Below are 10906 nucleotides of genomic sequence, written 5' to 3'. Positions count from 1 at the left end.
CTCTCTTTTTGAATTTAAACTGTCCACTGAAGTAGAGGAAAATGTGTCAAAGAATGAGAAAATGTAGTTGTTGGGAACTACATAGGAAAGAACCGTGTATATTTTTCCAACACTAAATAATCACTAATGAAACAATGAGAGAAGAAGGGTCTAGAGATGGTTTTTGCAAACATCCATGATCTCTATTTTCTACAATTCAAAAAGGGAACGAACTTGATGATATTCTGAAAATTGGGCATACTTATATTGGATCCAACTTTATGAAGTTGGATAGATGGTCTGAAGAATTGAGCCTTCTAAGCAAGCCAAAGGAAACAACCCAAATATGGTTCAAACTTAGGAACATCTCAACACACATGTATAATGAAGAAGCTCTAAGTCATTTTGCTAGTCTATTAGGAAAACCATTATACATAGACCCAATTACAGAGGGAGGAGAGCACCTTACTTTTGCTAGAATAAGCATTGAAGTTCATCCTCAAAGTACATTGCCAAAGAACATGATAATTGTTGATAGGAATGGAAAGCCCACAGTCATGGAAATCTCATATGAATGGACGACAAATAGGTGTGATTTCTGTAATACTTTCCAATATGTTAGTACTAAATGTGCAAAAGCAATTGAGGAAGAACATAAAATAATGAAAGCCCAAGAAACAAAAAAAGCAGGAAAATGAAACGGAATAATCAAGAATGGAAAAGCATATTGAGGAAGTTAAGGATAGTGATAAAAAAGACAAAAATGAGGAAAATGCAGAGGAAGAAAGCAAGAAGGATTTTGAGAAAAAGGAAAACGGCGAAAGAAAGAAAGTAAAGAGAATCAAGGTGAAGAGGAAAAAAAAAATTTCTGTAATGCAAAGGATTATGATGAAAATGAAAGATGAACATCAAGTTGTTGAGGAAACTCAAGAGGAAAACACCCAGAATTTCAAAGTTGAAATAGAGAATTCTAAAGTCGACAAAAAAAATTCCAAAACCGATGTGGAGGTTGAAGCTGGAGATGAAGATAATGAAGACAATAATACATAAATTCAAGTTGAAGATAATAAAGGTAAAAGCCTGAAATTCTCAAAAATAATTTTTTCTATCAAATCAGAACGGACTCGTACAAAGAGAAAATTCAAAATGAGAAGCAACAATACTCATCATCCTCTTCAATACAATCTCATTTTATCGTTAGAAGAAGAGGAAAAGTAAGAGGAAGGGGAAAGGGAAGAATGCATTTCAATGAAAATAGATGGCATGCGAAAATCCCAAGCTGGGATGGTTAAGTTTGAATATAATTTTTTTTGTTTGTAATCTCTATTTTTTAGAATGTATGAATGCTACTAATCAGTTTTTTTAGAGTCTTTTGATTATAATCCTTAATCATAGCTAGAGTTTGTCTAGACCCTCACACTTTTGGGATTTTAATGAAATAGTTTTAATCGTTTTCCCCCAAAAAAAAGTCAATATAGTTAAACTATTGTTAATACATCAGCACTAAATATAGAGCAACTCAACACAAACAAATGTAATTTAATTGAATCCAAAAATATCTATTTGTTGTAATTGAATCACGATGAAAATCAGTTTAATCCCTAATTGAATCTCGTCCAAATTAGCTTCATCCTTGATTGAATCTCGTCTCATTCAATGAAATATCTCAGATTGATTGAAGCGGGAACTACAATTCGAATCGTTAATTCATAGGCAAAAGTATAGGCCATCTCTCCCAATCACGACTCTTTCTTATTAAAAAATCCTTTACTTCTATTAACGGCGAAAAATGGAGAGAATTCAATATAACAGACGCATCTTCCGTCGAAGATTTAATTTTGTTAAAATTCAAAATTATATTAATCGATACCATCCTTGATCATTCATGTGTTTCCTTAAGAAAACGTCCTTCACCATATTATATGTATATGAGAAGTAGTAATGAATTTGATTTAATATAATTGCATTCCGCACTTGATTGGTATATTCTACAAACATGATGTTTCATTGTGGCTTAACCTGACTTTGTATAAATGATTTATATTAAAACCTAAAAATAAACCTGGTTAAAAAATTAAAAAAAAGTTTATAGCATATGATTAAAATGAATAACTTATTAACAAGAAGAAATAAACCAACCTCTAGTTTTTAGACGATTCTATTGAATTAATCCCTCTTTCTATTATCATCATATATATATATATATATATAAACCTCATCTTCTAGTTTAGCAGCAATAAGAGGTGAATACTAACCTTAAGTTCCTGAGTTCGAGCCCGTCATGCGACAAATTCTGTGTCTAATTAAATAGTTAAGTGTGTTTGCGGGCTATATATTTAATCGTTGTCTCATTTCTTTTATTATATATATTATATATATATAAAAATAATTGAGTGAAAAAATTTGAAAAAATGAATCACATTTTGCAATAGGACTAAAAAATAATAAAGTTTATGTTTATAAAAACTTGAATGAATTTAGAGTTTGGTAGATAAAATTATTATAATTTATATAAATTAAGAATTTAAAAAGATATATGTATTTTTAAATTATAAAGAGGAGTGATAAAGGAGGGAATTTGGGAGAGAGAATGAGAAGGGAATGATGTGTTACCACATCACTAGCTGAAAAGAGAGAGAGTTTGAGAATAGAAAGAATTGAGAAAAAAATTGTTAATTTTTCGACGAATCAGATTGCGCCACGTAATTCTCCTTCCCATATTCCTTTCCCAATCATTTTTCAATTCTAAATATATAAATATAATTTATTCAAATTTGAATTTCAAATCAATTATAATTTAAAAAAATATTTCATATTGTAAAACTAATCAGAAAATAAAATAACCATTTTAAATAAAAAAATATGTTTTTTGAAATATAATATTACTTGATAGACAAATTAATGGGTTCCATATCTTTCGATTTTATACCACATTTAAACTATTATTATTTTTTATATATCTACGATCTCTCCTCTTCCTTTGTTAGTCCGGACAGATTTGTAATTATTCTTCATTTTATTTACTTTCTACTTCTTCCTCTATTTTATCAAGTGCATTGAGAATGAAGTGGCAGAACTTCCACACGTGGTTGACAAGTTATCTAATAAGCCTAGGAGGATGCATTTCGACCAGACATGAATTTGGAAGAACTCAAAGTACTACCATATGGTAGTAGTGAGTAGTGGTCTCTACCGGTTAAGAAAGGGAGGCATAGGTCAAGAAGTTAGAAGGCAGTGGGGAATCGTTGACTCTATGGTTCGTGCCTGAATGATGAATACGATCGACGTGAGGATTCAAAGAAGGTTTTAATCAACTAAAACAAGCTGTGATCTCTAGATGGAAATTAAATCAGGATACGAAGGATACAACGTTCCAACAAGGTATATCTCCAAAATGATATTATCATACTGCAGCAAGAATCAAATGACCTAGAAGAATATTACTCTAAGGTTAGACTCATGTGGGATGAAATGCTTAGTTTGAAACCACTTAAAAGATGTAGGTGTAAAGGAACTAAAATAGATTGTGATGGATATTTTTTACAACTTGAAATGATTCAAGATGACGATGAGAATAAGTTATTGAAATTTCTGATGGGACTTAATGATCACAAATACTAATGCAAGAACCATGGACTGTTGTTTACAAGGCTTTTATAATGTTGCAGAATGTGGAAAAGAAAAACTATCTAAGAAATATCAATCAAGACAACTCCATGTATGCAAAAAAAAAAAGAAGCAATTCGGATAGGTCTAAGTCCAATAATATTTTGTGTTTTCATTGCTGAGGTAGGGGCCATATGAAGGAAAATTGTTTTAAGATTGTTAGTTATCCTAACTAGTGGAAACAACCTAAGGAAAATAACAACAATAAAAGAGGAAGCATACAAGTACAATCAACAATGCTTCAGAGTATGATGAGTATGGAGATACAACTCTTGAAGAATACCGAATGTCCAAAGATTTTCTAAAAAACATGAGAGATGTCAAAGGAAAAGGAGCAGCCAGAGCATCCTCAAGTGGCACAATTGCATGTAAGTGTTCTGAACTTATGTCTCATTCATATACATTTTTTGAGTTTAACATGAGCAGCAACAACTTAGTTAAAGATACAAATGAATGGTTAATAGACTCGGGTGCATCATGTCATGTATGCAATAGCAAGAATCTAATTAAAGACATTAGGAAATTAGAGACTCCTAGGCTTATGTATTTAGTTGATGGGTCATGTAAATCAATTTCAGAAGTAGGAACAATTATAATTTCAAATGAGTTAATACTTAATGAAGTTCTATTTGCTCCATACTTCAAATATAATCTGATATTAACAACTAAGCTTATTGATGATAACAAGACATTGTATTTTCTCAAAAACAATGTGCATCTTGTAGGACCATAAGTTTGCATCAAATGTTGAGATTGGAAAGAGGATAGGGAACCTATTTTCGTTTCTAGTGACACAATTCAAATAATGTTTCTGATGTTTCTGATTTTTTTCTTAGTTCTAAAGACAATATATCTGATAGTACTTATTTCAATCAAACATTTAATAATTAAGTAATTGATTATAAAGTTCTTCATAAAAGATTTGGTCATCTTTCAGATCGAGTAATTAAATCCATTTACCTGAATATCTTTAAAAAAAATAAACATTGTTCTTCATGCCTATTATCTAAGTCAATTAAATTATCTTTTAATGATAGTGTTACTAAGACTGATAAAATCTTTGAATTGATTCATGTTGATTTATGGGGCCTTATCGAGAGAAGTCAATTTTAAACTGTTCTTACATGATTACCATTATTGATGATTTTTCATGATGTACTTGGATTTATCTTATTCCTCATAAGACACTTGTATTTGAAAAACTGTAACAATTTTTCATACTTGTTAAAAATCATTATGAAACAAACGTAAAATTAATTAAGACTGATAATGGAATAAAATTTATTAATGATAGGTGTTCCAATCTTTTTAAATATCTTGGTATAATTCATCAAACAACATGCATGTTCATTCACTCCACAACAAAATGAAGTTGTAGAAAGAAAATATAGGCATCTTATTCAAGTAGCGAGGTCTATTGTGATTGATTCTCATTTGCCTTCAAAATTTTGAGCACATTCATTACTGACTGCAACTTTTTTTATTAGTCGAACACCAATGAAGAAATTTGATTGGAAAACTTCAATTAATATGCTTAATAAAACAATTTTTTATCATAGTTACTTAGAGTATTTGGATGTTTATGTTATACAACTAATGTATTTCCATATAAATCAAAGTTTACACATAAAGGTAAAAATGTGTCTTTATAGGATATCCCATGAATCATATAATGTGTATGAACTAGAGACTAGAAATATATCAGTTTCTAGAGATGTTATATTTCTTGAGGAAATATTTCCATTTATGAAAGATGAAGTTTCATTAAATTATTCTAAAATGAAATTAAAAGATGTTCCAACTTTCTTTGATGATGAAATGGAAGATATTGAATACGCTAAAAGCATTGTTGATTCTATATATTCTATTAAGGATCTTGGCAATGCTAAGTTTTTTATAGAATTGAAAATCATACATAATGTGGATGGTATATATGTGAATCAAAGAAAATACATTTTGAATCTTGTTTTTGATCTAGGTTTAATTACTTCCAAACTAGTTGCAACTCCTATGACAAAAGGAGTAAAACTTGTTAATAATCATATTCATGATGATTTATGTGATGTTAATCAATATAGAAAACTTGTTGGTCGGTTGTTATATTTAAACTTCACAAGACCTGACATTGCTTATTGTGTTCAACAATTAAGTAAATTCATTAATAAATTATTTAAATCTCATTTTGAGGCTACCATACAAGTTGTCAAATATCTCAAAGTGACTCCATCTTTGGGATTATTTTACTCATCACATACAAGTTTTAAATTATATGCATATTCAGATAGTGATTGAGGATCCTATTTAGATTCCAGAAAATCATTAACAGTGTATTGCATATTTGTGGAAAATTCCCTTGTTGTTTGGAAAAAATAAAGAAACAACAAATTATTTCTCGTTCTTCAGCCGAAGCTGAATATCGCAGCTTGATCTTCATATTAAAGTTGATTTCTCAGTTACACTTTATCGTGACAAAGGAGGCTATACACATTATAGGAAATCCGGTCTTTCATGAATGAACAAAACATATCGATATTGATTGTCACGTGGTAACAAATACAAGCATGATTTTATTTCACAAACACATGTATCATCTAATATGCAGATTGTAAATATTTTTACTAAATCATTTGAAACGAATTAATTTTTGAATCTTCGACACAAGGTACAACTACAAGATTTTCATCTTGAGGGAGAGTGTAGAAATTATGTCAATAGTTCATTAATGTTTTGTGATAATCTTTTTAGATTTAAACTGTTTTTGTTAATTTGTTATAACCATTAGTAATTAGTTAGGACTGGTTATAACCATTATTATGTTAATTACTACTAATATAAAAGTTGAGGTATAATTTGTACCTATATTTTGTTGAGAGACTTATTTAGACTAGGTGGAAGTTTTTTTTGGTACATGTAATGGATTTGTGACACTATGTATACATAATAAAATATCACAAATCCCCCTAAAGTTTTTCTCTCATTCTTGTGTTCATTGCTTTCTCTTTAATATTCTCCATAACCGTTTCTAATTATCTCATCAGCACCATTTCGCCTTATAAAAGCTTATAGGAGATTATGGCCTAAATGTAGTTATTTCAAGAGTTCCCTAAGGTGGGGGAGTATGTGATATTGATGATGGTGCGGAAGTAAATGTTGTGTTTAAATTACAAGCTAATCTTATGGTAGAAGATTCGATGGTGAGGAATGGTCGGATCAGAACCAGAGGAGGAACATTTATGCGGTGTTTGTCGGGAGTTAGGACGGCGAAGGAGGAACCATGTGGGAGATTTTTCATGTGCAACGATTTGTTGTGGCATGAAAGAGATGCATGTGTTTATAAACTGGACTTGTGAGATTGAAAGAGAAGCTTATCATGCTAGTAAACTTTCTCCTCTACAATTGTCTAACTGTAGAAGTAGGGTCGGTCCTAGATAACTTAACCTTGCATAGGCCCTCACCTTTATAACCTTTATAAGCCCCATTTTTAATATTAAATAATATTAAATTATTAATCTTATATTTTTCTTTTATTTCTCTTTTAATATTAAATATTAAATATACATAATATAATATATATATATATAATATTTTTATCTCCTTTTTAATCTATTATTTTCTGTATTATATTATATTAATTATTTAAATATTATTTTATATAATTAAAATTTTAAAAAAAATAAATTTATCCCTTTAGAGCCCAAAATTTTAAATTTGTATTGGCCAAAATCTCATTCTGAATAGAAGGCAAATGAAGAATAGGAATTTTGTGTTTGAATCCTATTAATCAGAATTTTTTATAGGAAAAAAGCTCACTTAGACGTATGTACTTGTACAACTAGCTCACTTAGACGTATGTACTTGTACAACTAGCTCACTTAGACGTATGTACTAATAAAAGGACATTTAAACATATGTACTCTCAAAAATTGGCTCATTTAGCCTCTTTTAATAACATGGTTAATTTTTATTTTTAAATTTATATATTTATTAATTAAATATTAATATATTTTCTCTCTCCTTCTTTTTCATTAATTAAACTAGGTAATTTATTTTATTCTTAAATTTTTTATTATTTTAATATTAATTCTCTTTTATATTTCATCTTTTTTTTAGTTTTTATTTCTCATATTTATTAAATTCTCATTTTTTTAAAAAATTTAACAACTTTTTTATAAATTTTATGTTTTACTGTAATATTTTTTTGAAGGATTTTTTTTATTTAATTTAATATAATAAAAATGAAAAAGTGTTTTTTCTTTTTTAGTTTAATATAAATAAAAATGAAATTAATAATTTTTTATTTAATTTTTTTTTCACGACTTATATTAGTAGTAAAAGAATTGTTTTGTCTAATATTTGATTATTACTCTTTTAGTGTTTGATGAATGAGTTTTTATTATTATTAAATTATTAATTCTTAATTAATTTATTTTTGTGTTGAAGGATTTTTATTGCTGAAAGAATTTTTATTGTTATATTCAATTATTGGGATCAAACAATTTTAAAATAATTAATAATTAATGTGAATATAAAAAAAATATATAAAAAAAAGAAGAAATATAGAGTTAAAATAATTAATGATGAATGCTCATATATATATATATAAAATAAAATTAAAATAATCAATCATAAATAATAAAAAATAATAAAAAAGATAAAAATACATGGTTCATTTATTATTAATAAATGAAATAATAAATGAAAAGGAAAGAGAGAGAAAATATGTTAATATTTAATTAAAAATATATAAATTTAAAAATAAAAGTTAACCATGGTTTCTAAAAGAGGCTAAATGAGTCAATTTTTGATAGTACGTACGTTTAAATGACCTTTTATTAGTACATACGTTTAAGTGAGCTAGTTGTACAAGTACATACGTCTAAGTGAGCTTTTTTCCTTTTTTATATATTAAAATTGAAAGACGGAAGGAACATCGTATATATACAAAAAAAAAAAAAAAAAAAAAAAAAAAAAAAAAAAAATATATATATATATATATATATATATATATATATATATATTAAAAACAATAAAAGTGTGTAGGTGGACAACGACATGACATGCTAAAATTAACGGAAGTTAATTTTTTTTTTCAGAACATAATATACAAGATGATAAATAAAACATCAGGTTTTTAGATCACGGTTAAATTTAAGAAATAACATACCCAAAGATAAATTTAGTATTCTTTTCATAATAAAATTAATCAGAAAATAAAATTAACTATTTTTAAATAGAAAAAAAAGTATGTTTTTTTTTTTTTTGAATTGTAATATTACTTGATAGACAATTTAATGGGTTTTTTTTATTGATAATGAATTGAATATAAATATATATTTTTTTTAGTTTATTTTGAGAAAAAGTTAAAAGGTTTAGAATTAATTAGATCATATATAATAAAATATAACCATGAAAGAAAAATTGCTATTCTAATTTTAAAAAATGAGACTTTAATTTTGAATAAAGAAAAAAAAAGAAAATAACAAAAATGATAAAAAAAAAAACAATATTTGTTAAATAAACCTGATAATAACACCTACTATATCCTTGTACCAATTAAATTTACAACATTCATGAAAATCTATCAATCAATCCCATGACAATATGAAAAATAGAAAAAGTCAACATCAGTCTAAAAAACATAAAATGTTTATTGATTAAACAAGATTAAAGAGGTGAAATTTGAACAATGACTCCAATGGACGAGGCAATCAAGTAGTCAATCCTTGTAGATGATGAAATAGTAATTCATAATGCAATATCTAAAAACATATTCTCTGCGGAAGGAGGCTATGATGTTGGTCCGCTTGAAGGTAGAAGAAAAACACCCATTTTTGGCTTCCTACCACCGCCTTTTTTGTAAGGTGATATTTCTTGACCATGGAAGACCTTCTGAATAGGGGCGTTCAATATTTGGTCTGAACCGAATATCCGTCCGAATTCGAATTCACCGAATTCGAATAAACCGAATTCGAAATACATTTTCGGTTTTCGAATCGAATTTTAAACCGATTCGAATTCAAATATGGTTTTCGGTTTGGTTTTCGAGTTTAGGTTTCAACTCGAAAACCAAACCGAAAACCGAATTCATTTTTATTATTTATTTTTATTATATATTATATAACTTATTACATATTTATATTAAATTATCATGCACCTCCTACTAGATCCCTACATTAAATCCATAATCCCTAATTCATTTTCTATTTCTCTAGTTGTCAACACGTCTCAACCGTCACACTATTTTACTTTCGTCGTTTAATTGTCGAATATATATTAGCGTTAAACTAAGTTTGCGTGATTTATATTTTTTATAATTTAAGTAGATAAGATCTCTTTAACAACTTATTTATTTTGTTAACTCTTTTTAAAAAAATTATCTTATGGGTAGGTGATGTTCTATATTTAGTCTAAACCGAATATCCGACCGAATTCGAACCGAATTCGAATTTACCGAATTCGAATAAACCGAATTCGAATTTATTCAAATCGGTTCGGTTTTCGAATTTGCTTAAAATAAATAAAAATTCGAAGAACCCGAACCGAAAACTCGAAGAACCCGAAAACCGAACCGATGAACACCCCTACTTCTGAAAACACTGGAATTTGCAATATGTGATTTTGTGCAAGAAAAATTAATCCTATTCCTCTTCTTATCAGATTTCACCATGCTGCAAGTATTAGAAATCTAACCGGATGGTATAATCTCCATGGAGAAACCCTGTCTTATAACCATACTTGAAATGCATCTTTTAGCCTAAATATTTGTATTTTGCAAGAGTCTAAAGGAAGACAGACATATATTGACATTTGGATAATTGATAAATAACAAGTCGTCTGAACAAGACATAGAAAGATAGCACAAGAGACACTTGGGGGTCATACATCTAATATATGTATGAACAGATTAATCATCTCTCTACTATTTTAGTTCAATTTCTTAAAATAATTCATTTTAGGGAATGCCATTTTTATAATAAACAGACTAAGCTTAGAGTTGCTAAATTTGCTCAAAGAAGATGATAGATTCGGAATTTTGTCACGGGATTTTGTTTCACCTAACACTAATAAAAAGGACAATGGTATTGTCTGAAAGATTAATGATAAACATGGACCTGAACTATTTGACAAAAGATATCTTATCAATTTGGAACAGTGGTAGTTTAGGCATTGTTTTACCATTGCTGCAAACTGCATCATTAAAAAGATGTTGGGTTAAACTTTTCCATCCTCTAGCACAAATTCAATATACAGCTTGGTATAT

This window comes from Impatiens glandulifera, chromosome 1, assembly GCF_907164915.1.
Source record: "Impatiens glandulifera chromosome 1, dImpGla2.1, whole genome shotgun sequence".
Taxonomy (NCBI): domain Eukaryota; kingdom Viridiplantae; phylum Streptophyta; class Magnoliopsida; order Ericales; family Balsaminaceae; genus Impatiens; species Impatiens glandulifera.
The sequence above is the reverse complement of the archived record's forward strand: the minus strand, read 5'-3'. Positions refer to the sequence as shown.